Source organism: Homarus americanus, unplaced genomic scaffold (genome assembly GCF_018991925.1).
Source record: "Homarus americanus isolate GMGI-L3 unplaced genomic scaffold, GMGI_Hamer_2.0 scaffold1024, whole genome shotgun sequence".
In the NCBI taxonomy this organism is placed as follows: Eukaryota; Metazoa; Arthropoda; class Malacostraca; order Decapoda; family Nephropidae; genus Homarus; species Homarus americanus.
The window spans coordinates 5,495,800-5,509,856 of record NW_024715228.1 but is presented as its reverse complement, the minus strand read 5'-3'; positions in this window follow the sequence as shown (position 1 = coordinate 5,509,856).

Sequence of the window (14,057 nt, the reverse complement as noted above, 5' to 3'; positions counted from 1 at the left end):
TAATGGTTGTGTCAATAACAGCATTGGCTGTGTCAGTAACAGTAATGGTTGTCAATAACAGTAATGGTTGTCAGTAACAGTAATGTTTGTGTCAGTAACAGTAATGGTTGTGTCAATAACAGCAATGGTTGTCAGTAACAGTAATGGCTGTGTCAGTAACAGTAATGGTTGTGTCAATAACAGTAATGGTTGTGTCAATAGCAGTAATGGTTGTCAGCAACAGTAATGGTTGTGTCAATAACAGTAATGGCTGTGTCAGTAACAGTAATGGTTGTGTCTGTAACAGTAATGGTTGTGTAAGTAACAGTAATGGTTGTGTTAGTAACAGTAATGGTTGTGTCAATAACAGTAAAGGTTGTGTCAATAACTGTAATGGCTGTGTCAGTAACAGTAATGGCTGTGTCAGTAACAGTAATGGTTGTGTTAGTAACAGTAATGGTTGTGTCAATAACAGTAATGGCTGTGTCAGTAACAGTAATGGTTGTGTCTGTAACAGTAATGGTTGAGTCAGTAACAGTAATGGTTGTGTTAGTAACAGTAATGGTTGTGTCAATAACTGTAATGGCTGTGTCAGTAACAATAATGGTTGTGTCTGTAACAGTAATGGTTGTGTAAGTAACAGTAATGGTTGTGTCAGTAACAGTAATGGTTGTGTCTGTAACAGTAATGGCTGTGTCAGTAACAGTAATGGCTGTCAGTAACAGTAATGGTTGTGTAAGTAACAGTAATAGTTGTGTCAGTAACAGTAATGGTTGTGTCAATAACTGTAATGGTTGTGTCAATAACTGTAATGGCTGTGTCAGTAACAGTAATGGTTGAGTCAGTAACAGTAATGGTTGTGCCAGTAACAGTTATGGTTGTGTTAGTAACAGTAATGGTTGTGTTAGTTACAGTAATGGTTTTCAGTAACAGTAATGGTTGTGTAAGTAACAGTAATGGTTGTGTCAGTAACAGTAATGGTTGTGTCAATAACAGTAATGGTTGTGTCAATAACTGTAATGGCTGTGTCAGTAACAGTAATGGTTGAGTCAGTAACAGTTATGGTTGTGTCAGTAACAGTAATGGTTGTGTCAGTAACAGTAATGGTTGTGTTAGTTACAGTAATGGTTTTCAGTAACAGTAATGGCTGTCAGTAACAGTAATTGTTGTGTCAGTAACAGTATTGGTTGTGTTAGTAACAAAAATGGTTGTGTTAGTTACAGTAATGGTTTTCAGTAACAGTAATGGTTGTGTCAGTAACAGTAATGGTTTTCAGTAACAGTAATGGTTGTGTCAGTAACAATAATGGTAGTGTCAGTAACAGTAATGGTTGTGTTAGTTACAGTAATGGTTTTCAGTAACAGTAATGGTTGAGTAAGTAACAGTAATGGTTGTGTTAGTTACAGTAATGGTTTTCAGTCACAGTAATGGCTGTCAGTAACAGTAATTGTTGTGTCAGTAACAGTAATGGTTGTGTCAGTAACAGTAATGGTTGTGTTAGTTACAGTAATGGTTTTCAGTAACAGTAATGGTTGTGTCAGTAACAGTAATGGTTGTGTTAGTTACAGTAATGGTTTTCAGTAACAGTAATGGCTGTCAGTAACAGTAATTGTTGTGTCAGTAACAGTAATGGTTGTGTCAGTAACAGTAATGGTTGTGTTAGTTACAGTAATGGTTTTCAGTAACAGTAATGGTTGTGTCAGTAACAGTAATGGTTGTGTTAGTTACAGTAATGGTTTTCAGAAACAGTAATGGTTGTGTCAGTAACAGTAATGGTTGTGTTAGTTACAGTAATGGTTTTCAGTAACAGTAATGGTTGAGTAAGTAACAGTAATGGTTGTGTCAGTAACAGTAATGGTTGTCAGTAACAGTAATGGTTGTGTTAGCTACAGTAATGGTTTTCAGTAACAGTAATGGTTGAGTCAGTAACAGTAATGGTTGTGTTAGAGTCAGTAACAGTAATGGTTGTGTTAGTTACAGTAATGGTTTTCAGTAACAGTAATGGTTGTGTCAGTAACAGTAATTTATTGTAAGAAGAAGCAGTAATGGTTTCTCAGTAACAGTAATGGCGAGTCAAAGTCAACAGCAATGCTTGTGTTAGTTACAAATAATTGTTTTCAGTAACAGTAATGGTTGCGTTAGTCACAGTAAAATGGTTTCCTTCAGTAACAGCAATGGCTGGAGTCAGTAACAGTAACGGTTGTGTTAGTTACAGTAACGGTTTCTCAGTAACAGTAATGGCTGAAGTCAGTAACAGTAATGGCTGTGTTAGTTGTTGGCAATGGTTTTCAGCAACAGCAATGGCTGTGTCAGCAACAGTAATGGCTGCGTCAGTTACAATAATGGTTTCTCAGTAACAGTAATGGCTGTGTTAGTTGCTGGCACGGTTTTCAGCAACAGCAATGGTTTGAGCCAGTAACAGTAATTTGCTGAGTCAGTAACAGTAATGGCTGTAAATAATAACAGTAATGGTTGTGTGCAAGCAACAGTAACGCATAGCTGCAAGTAACAGTAATGGCTGTGTTAGTTACAGTAATGGTTTTCAGCAACAGTAATGCTGAGTCAGCAACAGTAATGGCTGTGCAGCCAGCAACAGCAATGGTTGCGTCAGTAACAGTAATGGCTGAGTCAGCAACAGTAATGGTTGAGCCGGGGCAACAGCAATGGCTGGGTGTCAATAACAATGGTTGTGCAGCAACAGTAATGGTTGGTGTCAGTAACAGTACGGTTGTGCCAGCAACAGTAATGGTTGCGTCAGCAACAGTAACGGCCGAGCCAGTAAATTGGCAATGGCTGAGTCAGCAACAGTAATGGCTGTGTCAATAACAGTAATGGTTGCGTAAGCAATAAGTAAATGTCTTCAGCAACAGCAATGGTTGTAAAGAAGGCAATGGTTTGCAACAGTAATGGTTGAATGGGGTAACAGTAACTGCTGTGCCAGTAACAGCAATGGTTGCGTCAGTAACAGTAATGGTTGAGTCAGTAACAGTAATGGTTGAGTCAGTAACAGTAATGGTTGTGTCAATAACAGTAATGGTTGTGTAAGTAACAGTAATGGTTTTCAGTAACAGTAATGGTTGAGTCAGTAACAGTGATGGTTGTGCCAGTAACAGTAATGGTTGTGTCAGTAACAGTAATGGTTGTGTTAGTAACAGTAATGGTTGTGTTAGTAACAGTAATGGTTGTGTAAGTAACAGTAATGGTTTTCAGTAACAGTAATGGTTGAGTCAGTAACAGTAATGGTTGTGTTAGTAACAGTAATGGTTGTGTAAGTAACAGTAATGGTTTTCAGTAACAGCAATGGTTGAGTCAGTAACAGTAATGGTTGTGCCAGTAACAGTAATGGTTGTGTCAGTAACAGTAATGGTTGTGTTAGTAACAGTAATGGTTGTGTTAGTAACAGTAATGGTTGTGTCAGTAACAGTAATGGTTGTGTCAGTAACAGTAATGGTTGTGTTAGTTACAATAATGGTTTTCAGTAACAGTAATGGTTGTGTTAGTTACAATAATGGTTTTCAGTAACAGTAATGGTTGAGTCAGTAACAGTAATGGTTGAGTCAGTAACAGTAATGGTTGTGTCAGTAACAGTAATGGTTGAGTCAGTAACAGTAATGGTTGTGTTAGTTACAATAATGGTTTTCAGTAACAGTAATGGTTGCGTTAGTTACAATAATGGTTTTCAGTAACAGTAATGGTTGAGTCAGTAACAGTAATGGTTGAGTCAGTAACAGTAATGGTTGTGTCAGTAACAGTAATGGTTGAGTTAGTAACAGTAATGGTTGAGTCAGTAACAGTAATGGTTGAGTCAGTAACAGTAATGGTTGTGTCAGTAACAGTAATGGTTGAGTCAGTAACAGTAATGGTTGTGTTACAATAATGGTTTCAGTAACAGTAATGGTTGTGTTAGTTACAGTAATGGTTTTCAGTAACAGTAATGGTTGTGTCAGTAACAATGTATGGTTGTGTTAGTTACAGTAATAGTTTTCAGTAACAGTAATGGTTGAGTCAGTAACAGTAATGGTTGAGTCAGTAACAGTAATAGTTTGTGTCAGTAACAATGGTTGAGTCAGTAACAGTAATGGTTGAGTCAATGCTAGTAATGGTTTTCAGTAACAGTAATGGTTGAGTAAGTAACAGTAATGGTTGTGTCAGTAACAGTAATGGTTGTCAGTAACAGTAATGGTTGTGTTAGCTACAGTAATGGTTTTCAGTAACAGTAATGGTTGAGTCAGTAACAGTAATGGTTGTGTTAGCTACAGTAATGGTTTTCAGTAACAGTAATGGTTGAGTCAGTAACAGTAATGGTTGTGTTAGTTACAGTAATGGTTTTCAGTAACAGTAATGGTTGTGTCAGTAACAGTAATGGTTGTGTTAGTTACAGTAATGGTTTTCAGTAACAGTAATGGTTGTGTCAGTAACAGTAATGGTTGTGTTAGTTACAGTAATGGTTTTCAGAAACAGTAATGGTTGTGTCAGTAACAGTAATGGTTGTGTTAGTTACAGTAATGGTTTTCAGTAACAGTAATGGTTGAGTAAGTAACAGTAATGGTTGTGTCAGTAACAGTAATGGTTGTCAGTAACAGTAATGGTTGTGTTAGCTACAGTAATGGTTTTCAGTAACAGTAATGGTTGAGTCAGTAACAGTAATGGTTGTGTTAGCTACAGTAATGGTTTTCAGTAACAGTAATGGTTGAGTCAGTAACAGTAATGGTTGTGTTAGTTACAGTAATGGTTTTCAGTAACAGTAATGGTTGTGTCAGTAACAGTAATGGTTGTGTTAGTTACAGTAATGGTTTTCAGTAACAGTAATGGTTGAGTCAGTAACAGTAATGGTTGTGTTAGTTACAATAATGGTTTTCAGTAACAGTAATGGTTGTGTTAGTTACAGTAATGGTTTTCAGTAACAGTAATGGTTGAGTCAGTAACAGTAATGGTTGTGTTAGTTACAGTAATGGTTTTCAGTAACAGTAATGGTTGAGTCAGTAACAGTAATGGTTGTGTTAGTTACAGTAATGGTTTTCAGTAACAGTAATGGTTGTGTCAGTAACAGTAATGGTTGTGTTAGTTACAATAATGGTTTTCAGTAACAGTAATGGTTAGATCAGTAACAGTAATGGTTATTGAATAATGGTTTTCAGCAGCAGTAATGGTTGTATCAGTAACAGTATTAATGGTTGTGTTAGTTACAGTAATGGTTTTCAGTAACAGTAATGGTTGAGTCAGTAACAGTAATGGTTGTGTTAGTTACAGTAATGGTTTTCAGTAACAGTAATGGTTGTGTCAGTAACAGAAATGGTTGTGTTAGTTACAGTAATGGTTTTCAGTAACAGAAATGGTTGAGTCAGTAACAGTAATGGTTGTGTAAGTAACAGTAATGGTTGTGTTAGTAACAGTAATGGTTGTGTCAGTAACAGTAATGGTTGTGTTAGTAACAGTAATGGTTTTCAGTAACAGTAATGGTTGTGTCAGTAACAGAAATGGTTGTGTTAGTTACAGTAATGGTTTTCAGTAACAGTAATGGTTGAGTCAGTAACAGTAATGGTTGTGTAAGTAACAGTAATGGTTGTGTTAGTAACAGTAATGGTTGTGTCAGTAACAGAAATGGTTGTGTTAGTTACAGTAATGGTTTTCAGTAACAGTAATGGTTGAGTCAGTAACAGTAATGGTTGTGTAAGTAACAGTAATGGTTGTGTTAGTAACAGTAATGGTTGAGTCAGTAACAGTAATGGTTGTGTTAGTTACAGTAATGGTTGTGTTAGTAACAGTAATGGTTGAGTCAGTAACAGTAATGGTTGTGTCAGTAACAGTAATGGTTGTGTCAGTAACAGTAATGGTTGAGTCAGTAACAATGTGGTTGGAGTCAGTAACAATGTCGTTGTGTAGTAACAATGTGGTTGAGTCAGTAACAGTAATAGTTGTATTTAGTTACAGTAATAGTTGTGTCAATAACAATGTGGTTAGTAATCAGTAACAGTAATAGTTGGAGTCAGTAACAGTAATAGTTGTGTCAGTAACAATGTGGTTATTGTCAATAACAGTAATGGTTGAGTCAACTAAACAGTAATGGTTAGTCAGTAACAGTAATGGTTGTATGTGCTGGTATGGTTGGAGTCAGTAACAGTAATAGTTGTGTTAGTTACAGTATGTGGAACATGTCAGTAACAGTAATGGACATGTCAGTAACAGTAATGGTTGAGTCAGTAACAGTAATGGTTATTATCCAGTAACAGTAATGGATTAGGTCAATGCTTTATTATGGTTGTGTTAGTTACAGTAATGGTTAAGATCCAGTAACAGTAATGGTTAGTATTTAGTTACAGTAATGGTTGTGTCAGTAACAGTAATGTAGTTGTATCAGTAACAGTAATGGATTGAGTCAGTAACAGTAATGGTTGTGTCAATGTAGTAATGGTTGTGTCAGTAACAAGTAATGTAGTTCCCAGGTCAATACTCAAGTAATAAGTTTATTAATTGGGTGCAGTAATGGTTGTGTCAGTAACAGTAATGGTTGTGTCAGTAACAGTAATGGTTGAGTCAGTAACAGTAATGGTTGTGTCAGTAACAGTAATGGTTGTGTTAGTTACAGTAATGGTTGAGTCAGTAACAGTAATGGTTGTGTTAGTTACAGTAATGGTTGTGTCAGTAACAGTAATGGTTGTGTCAGTAACAGTAATGGTTGTGTCAGTAACAGTAATGGATGAGTCAGTAACAGTAATGGTTGTGTCAGTAACAGTAATGGTTGAGTCAGTAACAGTAATGGTTGTGTCAGTAACAGTAATGGTTGTGTCAGTAACAGTAATGGTTGTGTTAGTTACAGTAATGGTTGAGTCAGTAACAGTAATGGTTGTGTTAGTTACAGTAATGGTTGTGTCAGTAACAGTAATGGTTGTGTCAGTAACAGTAATGGTTGTGTCAGTAACAGTAATGGTTGTGTCAGTAACAGTAATGGTTGTGTCAGTTACAGTAATGGTTGAGTCAGTAACAGTAATGGTTGAGTCAGTAACAGTAATGGTTGTGTCAGTAACAGTAATGGTTGAGTCAGTAACAGTAATGGTTGTGTTAGTTACAGTAATGGTTGTGTCAGTAACAGTAATGGTTGAGTCAGTAACAGTAATGGTTGAGTCAGTAACAGTAATGGTTGAGTCAGTAACAGTAATGGTTGTGTTAGTTACAGTAATGGTTGTGTCAGTAACAGTAATGGTTGAGTCAGTAACAGTAATGGTTGAGTCAGTAACAGTAATGGTTGAGTCAGTAACAGTAATGGTTGTGTTAGTTACAGTAATGGTTGTGTCAGTGACAGTAATGGTTGAGTCAGTAACAGTAATGGTTGAGTCAGTAACAGTAATGGTTGTGTTAGTTACAGTAATGGTTGTGTCAGTAACAGTAATGGTTGAGTCAGTAACAGTAATGGTTGAGTCAGTAACAGTAATGGTTGAGTCAGTAACAGTAATGGTTGAGTCAGTAACAGTAATGGTTGCGTCAAAACATTAATGGTTAACGTACTGTATATATGTATTTATTAACTACCAACTCACAGGTGCAACATGTTGTGGTCACGTGTATTATAACAGGTGTAACATGTTGTGGTCACGTGTGTGTACCATAACAGGTGTAACAAGGTGTGGTCACGTGTGTATTATAACATGTGTAAAATAGTCGGTCACGTGTGCGTATTATAACAGGTGTAACATGGTGTGGTCACGTGTGTGCATTATAACGGTTTTAACGTGGTGTGGTCACGTGTGTGCATTATAAAAGTTTTAACATGGTGTGGTCACGTGTGCATTATAACGATTTTAACATGGTGTGGTCACGTGCATGCATTATAATAGATGTAACATGGTGTGGTCACGTGTGTGCATTATAACGCTTTTAACATGGTGTGGTCACGTGCATGCATTATAATAGATGTAACATGGTGTGGTCCCGCATGCAATATAATAGATGTAACATGGTGTGGTCATATGTGTGCATTATAACAGGTGTAACATGATGTGGTCACGTGTGTATTATAGCAGGTGTCACATGGTGTGGTCACGTGTGTATCATCCTCGAGTCTCCCACAGTACAGTAATAAACAGCAACAGTGTACGGACACACAACATTGACATCACTTAATGATTATCATCTGCTCATAAATTACCACAATTATGGTTAAGTTCTATAAATATCTTTGTTGTATTTCAACACTAATAATAAATTGCCAAAAAAATTCTTACCTTAAAAACTTCGGAGAAAAATCCAGCACCAATTCGTTCCATGTTGAAGTCATCGATGCGGTAGAGTCTCGCCAGGGCTGAGTGTAGGGCCTGGTAGGAGGTTGACCTGGCCAGGCCTCGACCAGCCAGGTCACTCCTGGAGTCATCAGAGGCCCTGGGGTTATGGTGAGCCAAGGGGCCTCCACTGCTCCCCCCGATACACCAGGACACAGGGCGCGCTGGGCCCCGTCCTGGACTGACTTTCCTCATTGTTCACAGATGAACTGTAGTCCAAATAATACTCATGGTGGTCGTGAGGAATCATGAGAGACGACTTTTGACCCACACCACCATAGCAGCCAAGCAGTAGCACCGCACTATTATTAAGTGTACAAATGTTTCTCTCACATCACCTCAAGCTTCACATCAATATCACCAATCAATTATAATATTAAAAAGTGGCACACAATATAATCTACGAACACAATCATTTTCTATTGTCGAAAATTCATTTAAAATCTTGATTTTTGTGCTGACACACCATCCTTCTACAAGTCCTTCACCTTTCTTTAGTTAAGGTTTAACATAAAACTGCAGCTGCAAGAAGGTTTCCAAGGAGTATATGTGCTATAACAGTACCTGGCACAGCACAGCATAAGCACCCGTAACTGATTTTACATATAAACAGTTACTGCCAAGTTATACTTTTTTTTTCACTAATAACACTTGTTACAACAGTAGTTTCTTATTAAGGCCACACATATTCTCGTTGGTGCCGACAATAAATTATTTGTAAGTTGTCAGGTTAACACTTGCCTCCACTCTCATCTATACCTTAAAATCATCTCACATACACAGTTCCTCGTAGCTGCCCAGGTATTAAAAATTATCTTTGTTCCGTAAGTCTCCTGAGAGGTTAAGGGCCATCACACAGCAGCAACAGATTCACGGTAGAGGCTTGTGCTTCACTTAAAATAACCCACAGCAGCAACACAGCAGGTCACAGTGTTCACACCTCTGTAACTGCTGGCACCAACCTTCCTCCTCTCCTCTCGGCTATTTCTAGCTCACAGCACAGAGATAAATTACTTAAATTATACTGGTGGGTCACTCATGGACTCATGGCCTCCAGAGTTGAAAGAAACTTAAGTAATAATGGTAAGTGATCCGCGCATCTTGGAAAGCTGTGCAGTGGGAGAAATCAGGGCAGTACTAAACACTTCTTCACCTTTACACCATAATGGCGGCTTTATATTTATCTATGTAATGTCATTGTATGATATCCTCACGTATGTCTCAGTTCTCTGATTGGGGAATAAACGAGTTAGCTGCCTCAGTTACAATAATAATTAATGTTTTCTCCGGTGCTAGCGGCCGTACACTGTCACCTCAGCCATGTTTGTTTATAACTAACTGGAGCAGCTGACTGAGCCGCCGCGCTGAATGAGGCAACACAGACCATGTTCATTAAAATACCACGAACGTCACCAGGTAAAACCTTTTTTTATTTTCACTTTTTTTAAGCGGACGGATTAAGGTAAAATTAACTAAAAACACTAATAAGAATTATTTAACTGATCATATTATTTTTGTAAGTTTGTTTCGCACAAAGGATAATATGGTTTCGCGGTTTGTGCCGTGATATTTTGTTAGACATCCGTCATCTTGCGTGAATGGGTGGTCACGTGACTACCATGGGGGGGGGGGGTAGAGAAAAATTACTCAGTGTTAAAGGAACATCCAAAACCAGGGTCCCGAAATTTTTTTTAAAGAAAAGTAATTATTAAAACATATAAATATATATATATATATATATATATATATATATATATATATATAAAATAATTACTATAACGTTATTAGATTATATTAGGCGAGATTCTTCTTTTTAAAAGAAATAATGGAAGCATTCACGTTCTTGTTCGTGATATCTTTGTAACATTAAACATAATGGTGGAGGGTGAGGGGGGAGATTACAGATGCCAGATACTGCCGCATCATCCTTATACTTTCCTTTTGGTGTAAAGTGTACTATATTGACTTCTTACGGATGCCTCTGTAATTCTGTTTTTGTCACGATAATTTTTAACTTCTAACCAACGATAAGTTAAAAATGACTATCCATATATACAGTATATATAAACAAATGTATGTAATACCTGAAGGGTGGAAACATTTTTAATTATATTATTTCACATAGATAACACTGAAGATTAGACAGCCAGCTTATTACACCTGAAGATAAGACACCCTCGCTTATTTCACTTGAAGATTAGAAACACCAGCTTATTTATCCTTAAGATTAAACACCCCAGCTTATTTCACCTGATGATTAAAACACTGCAGCTTATTTCACTTGAAGATTGGACACCCAACTTATTTGACCTGATGGTTAGACACCCTAGCTTATTTCACCTTTAGATTAGACACCCCAGCTTATTTCATATAAAGATTAGACAAGCTTATTTATTATAAGATTAGACACTCGTGCGTATTTAACCTGAAAATTAGACACCCAGCTTATTTCACCTGAAGGTTAGACACCCTAGCTTATTTCACCTGAAGATTAAACACCCCAGCTTATTTCACCTGAAGATTAAACACCCCAGCTTATTTCATTTACAGATTAGACTCCCCAGCTTATTTTACCTAAAGATTAGACACCCAAACTTATTTTACCTGATGATTATTTAAGCAAATATACGAACATTTGGAAACTTCACAATCACCATTACATACAGCCTTACTTTACCAGGTATTGCCAGGTAAAATTGTAAGTACGAGACCCAGGTTGGGGTCGCTGGATCCTTGGCTGATTGTACGTGATAATTTTTAATTTATGTTCCTAGAGTTAAAAATGTAAACTTCATATAGCAAGCACAAATTACGAACAAAATGAAGATGTTTAAGATCAGCCTAGTCAGCCTCATCACGATGGAATGGAATGTGGCTCCATTTAAAACCTTATCAATTATTTCTAAGTGACACTACAGCTGAGAACCAAACTGGAGTACAATATTTAAGGATGGATAAAGAAATGAAGTAAAACAAAATGAAATGTAATGATATTAACATTCTGAAACTTAAATCAATTACCAAATAAAAAGAATCTTGAAATACTGACGAGGCTACAAAATAAATGTGATTAGGTTAGGTTAGGAATTCTTGCCAAAGTAGTCACTTGCTAAAAGGTAAGGCCATATTTCAGGATGGATGAAAATGTACCTTTTTGTATAACTTTGCCCTTCTCTTGAATAAGGCCAACAAGTGCACAGCGCTATTTAAAGGACAGCGGTACGCTCCTTTCATGGCTGCTCATATTTCCTGCGCCTTCTCACTCTGTTTTGTTGTGTCAGCTGACCCGCTGCACACCAACAAAATATAACCTTCAAATCAAACCAGAAAATAAAACTGTAATTTCTATATCCCATAGATATCCGCTTTACATCTTTGTGTTCGTTTGGTCATATGATGTGGGTTTTTTTTTTTAAGTGCTGATTACAATTTTTTTTTTTTTTTGAGTGAAATATTATTAGGGGTATTCAATGCCTGGGTTATGGTAACAGTGGGACCATCCAGCCGATTTGGAAATGTTGGCAGCCCTGCCCGGTTCATCGGAAACCCTACCCATCGTATTGCCCGAAGCACGTTCTTGAATGGCCTCGCCTCACTCAAGCATATGGTGCTCAATGGCCATGCTCATCATTGGGCATGACTACAGTACTGTACTGTGAATACGACCCTAAAGGTGTTATCCTATGTGACACTACCAAACATGGCAGGTTATTTCCACCGGTACTGTACTAACACTGGACAATAAAAGCCATAACAATGTAACAAAGAACTTACCAACCGATAATGGACAATTACAAATAAATAATGAAATGATAAATAAATAAATAAATAAATAAACACTTAATTCACAGAAAACAGAAAAAATATAAAGGGGCGATTTTTAAGCTGGGACTCTACTATATGAGTAAACTTAATAATTTCAATCTATTCCTGTATCAAACTATTATCAGTTGTTTGGACGGTCGGTCTTTTCTGTGTTAGTTTGTCAAGACCTTCAATGCATAGTGTTAGTACAAGAGAAAACCTGCCATGTTTGGTAGTGAAGGCCATCCTCCATGGTCCAGTGTTAGTACAGGAGGAAACTGTAGTACCCAGAGAAAACCTGCCATGTTTGGTAGTGAAGGCCATCCTCCGTGGTCCAGTGTTAGTACAGGAGGAAACTGTAGTACCCAGAGAAAACCTGCCATGTTTGGTAGTGAAGGCCATCCTCCGTGGTCCAGTGTTAGTACAGGAGGAAACTGTAGTACCCAGAGAAAACCTGCCATGTTTGGTAGGGTCACACTGCTTAACATCCTTCTCACACATGATCTGGGCCAGGGATTGAACCCAGGATGAAATTAAGCGGCACATTAAGGCGGTATCACACCTTATGACAGCATATCGACGTCTTTCAATCATACCTTATGCAGTCATCAATCGTCAACCACCAAAACAACATAGATGGCAGACCTACACTTGACTGCAACCTTTTTCTCTCAGACTGGTGTCCCACAGCACTGGAAAATTTATCTATATTGCTATTAGGACAGTCTCTATCTTTCACAGTCAGCAAACCCATCTTAAAATTGGTGGAATGTTCTCAAGCCATTACAGAGCCCAAAATAAGCAGTTAAATGAAGACATCCTATTTATTTGTTATGCTTATACAGTATATTATGTTGCTGGTAGTATAAATTACCAAAGCATATAATTTACTCTGTAAAACATTGGGATATATAATTTTTAACAAACTAGAATACTGTATCAAGTAATCTATCTCACATGACACCGTTACTTCTGTAGGTGTCCAAGGTACAGTATCCCATAATTTAGGCAGATCGTGGACCTTCAATCTTGAAACATTTAGGTACTTAGAGGGTCCATGGAAATAATGGATTTGTAGAAGCTGAACGGTAAATCTGGCCAGTGTGGTAGCAGCTTTAATAAAGAACCATGGTAGGCTTAGTGTTACTAGGAGAACGTGATAACTTGGTAGACAGATACAGACAGACAAATAGAGGTTTGTAACCTATACCTAAACTGATATAACGAGAAAATAAAACAAATGAATACAGTGATCCCTCGGTTAACGAATTACCTTCCATAAAAACCTTCAATTCGGTTAACGAAACTTTTACAAAATCATGTCAACATGTTTTCGCTTGCTCACCAGCTGGAATATTAGTCCGCCAACACAGTAATCGGTTCTAGGGCTTAAATTCGTTCCCATTTGAGTAAATATCAAGAAGGTTGTACTATTCAATAATTTTCCAAGTTTTATATTAAATTTTTTAGTAATTTTAACACTTATTTAACCTAATTGCAGTACAGGAAACTAGTTTTTGGTGCACCAATCAGACACTTGACTCACCCAGCAAGGCATCAGTTTGTATCTCTGGTCAGTGGAGGTAACATCTTGCTTGTGGCTCTCTTGAACATAAACTATTTTTACGTTTTTACAGTACAATTATTGGTCATTCTGAAATTTATTTTACATATTGACAATATATAGTGCAGTGCAGTATTGATTTAAAGAAAATAATCTTGAATTACACCGAGTGATCTTAAAATTTTATGGGTGAAACGACGGCATCAATCATGGGGTGATTTCTCTTCCATCCCCACTTCCTTCTCTTCTCCCTTCTCCTCCACCCCCACTTCTAATTCCCATCATCATCATCATCATCAACCAGGAGCCTTCTACATGCACACCTCAAAGTAAGTGTACTTTACTGCATTTATTTTTACTTTGTATGTAATTTTCGGTGAGCTGGAACCAATTACCCAAAATCCCATTGAAACAATGGTTTCGGTTAACGAAATTTT